The sequence below is a fragment of the Phocoena phocoena genome, chromosome 7 (assembly GCF_963924675.1).
Source record: "Phocoena phocoena chromosome 7, mPhoPho1.1, whole genome shotgun sequence".
Classification (NCBI taxonomy): Eukaryota; Metazoa; Chordata; class Mammalia; order Artiodactyla; family Phocoenidae; genus Phocoena; species Phocoena phocoena.
The window spans coordinates 100944670-100947385 of record NC_089225.1 but is presented as its reverse complement, the minus strand read 5'-3'; positions in this window follow the sequence as shown (position 1 = coordinate 100947385).

Here is a 2716-nt window from a genome sequence, read left to right as displayed (position 1 = left end):
TATATGAATGGAATTGTACCATGTGTACTGTTTTATGTATGCCTTCTTTTACTCAGCATAATGACTTGGAGATTCACCTATGCTGCTGAGTGAGTGAACCTTTCGTTTACTTATTTTATTCCTGAGTAGTATTCCATTCTATAGATATAAATTTAAACTTTTTTTTTTTTTTTTTTTGTGGTACGCGGGCCCCTCACCGCTGTGGCCTCTCCCACTGCAGAGCACAGGCTCTGGATGCACAGGCTCAGCGGCCATGGCTCACGGGCCCAGCCGCTCTGTGGCATGTGGGATCCTCCCGGACCAGGGCACGAACCTGTGTCCCCTGCATCGGCAGGTGGACTCTCAACCACTGCGCCACCAGTGAAGCCCAATTTGAACTTCTTTGATGCACCAGAGTGGGAGAGAAGATTAGAAATTCAAAGAATACTAATGCATCTCAGAGGCCTGCTAGGCACTTAGAGAGCCCTCCTGCCTGGCAGGTGGAGGCTGGGTACTATCATCAAGGTGAAGACAGTGTCGGGCAGATCCCAGACCCAGTTCCCAGCCCTGCTTGATGAGGGTGTGTTTGAAAAGCCCAAGTTGCATCCCAGGGTTTCACGTCTGAGTCTTTCTTCTCTGGTTCCTGTGACTGGCCTTTTGTAATCATGTCCTCTCGTTTGGGGACAGAGACCACAGTGTAATGGGAGCCGCCCAGTCTGAGAGTCAAGCTTGGGGAATGCCATAGATTTGGACAAGTTGCAATGGTGACTCTTTTAAGCCTTGGAAGTTGCGTGGAACTTTTGAAGGTTACAAGTTTAAAGTAGCTGAGAAGTGCCTAGGAGAGCACTGATGCAATCCCCCAGTTCCTCCATGACCCTGAGACCTGGTGAGGCTCAGTGACTTGACCATCCCAAGGCAAAGGCAAGACTAGAATCCACATCTCCAATCCCCATCACATACAATATATACGTACGGGAGTTTAGAGTTGAAACGGCCGCTGCACAGTACATGGACCAAACTTACTATTTTCACAGATGGTAACGCTTAAGGCTCAGTATGGCTGAAAGACAGTTTATTAGTGGCCCTACTTCTTAGTGCCACTGAATCTGAGCTGACTTGTTTATTTGGAAAGGTGGCAACTAATTATAGAAAAAATAAAGTTCCTAAGAATGGCCCTGGTACATAAAGGACATTTTTCCACTTAACTCCTCTAATTTTCTCTTTTTTTATGTGAAATGTCACTTAGTTTTATTAATACAATTTAGGGAGAAATCTCTTTGGGTTTTTTTTTTTTGTGATTTTTTTTAATTATCCAAGTATTCAAATCAATTCATTTCAATTTAGTAAACATTGATTACATTCTTACTGTCTGTAAGGCATGCAATTGGAATCCATTGACTTTTTAAAAAAATTTAATTTTATTTATGTTGTGTTAGTTTCAGGTGTACAGCAAAGTGATTCAGTTATACATATACATATATTCATTCTTTTTTAGATTCTTTTCTCATATAGTTTAACACGGAATATTGGGTATAATTCCCTGTGCTATACAATAGGTCCCCGTCGTTCATCTACCTTATATATAGTAGTGTGTGTGTGTTCATCCCAAGTTCCTGATTTATCCCTCCCTCCTCTAATTTTCTTAAGTCAGGAGAAAAACAGGTTCCTGTAGCAGCTATTACTCAAAATGAACACAGGGGGTCTCTACTGCCATGTCTTGGCTTGAAATTAGCTCACTCTTCTGGTCTTCCTTGAAAGCTGTACTAACACCTAACTCTCATAAGACTGTTAGAATCTAGTCTTTAAATCCAGCAGGAACAGAAAAAGTTATTTATTGCTCTGGGAACTTCATTTTACCAGAAGTCAAACTCTGAGCTAACATTTACACTCTCCTTTTGCCTGGGAGTGTAGGTTTAATGCAAGAGAACTATCTAGGCAAATGCTCAATGATTACTAATTGGGAGCAGTGAAAAATGTGGATCACTCCCAATCACCACATTCCAAGAAAAATGATTTCCTGTGCTGTTTAGGGGAACTCAGGTAAGCAAATACCCGCATAGCCAAGGGTTGAGATAGGTGACGCCATTTAAAGAAGGATTCAGAGAGAGGAGAGAGGAGTGGGAAGCAAGCATTTTGTTCGTGAATTTGTTAATCACGGGAACTAATGAGATTAGGGTGCCATTTTGTTTAGAAAGCTAAAAGAAAGAGATGTTTTAAGAACAAAATCCTAGCTCTATCCGAGCCCTCGAGGCCTCCTTCACCTGGGACCAAGATCTTCTTCAACTGCCCTGCCCCCCATTGTGCTCCAGCCCCACCTGCCCTCCTCCAGCTCCTCCAAGCCCTCACCTGTCTTCTCCCATCCACTTTACCTGGCTGGTCCCCTTTCAACCCTCAGGTTAAATGTCTCTTCATCAGACATTCTCTCCCTTTATTCCCCTTCTAAGTGGATTCCCCATTATACCCTGGCCACTGGTTTCATCCATCATAGAATTCACCACAATTTCCAATTATAGTGTTTTTGTTGGTGTACTGGTTACTTTCCATCCCTCCACTAGATTATAATTCACTGGATACTGTCTGTTGCATCCACTGGTGCTTATACACCTACCTCAGTGCCCAGCACATAGTAGGGACAAAATACAGAATTTCTGAATTGGGCTTAGAAAAGAAAGAAATGGTGGTGAATGGAGCAGTGCTTGTGAATAACGAAAGTGGCTCTGAGGTCTTCACCAGTTGT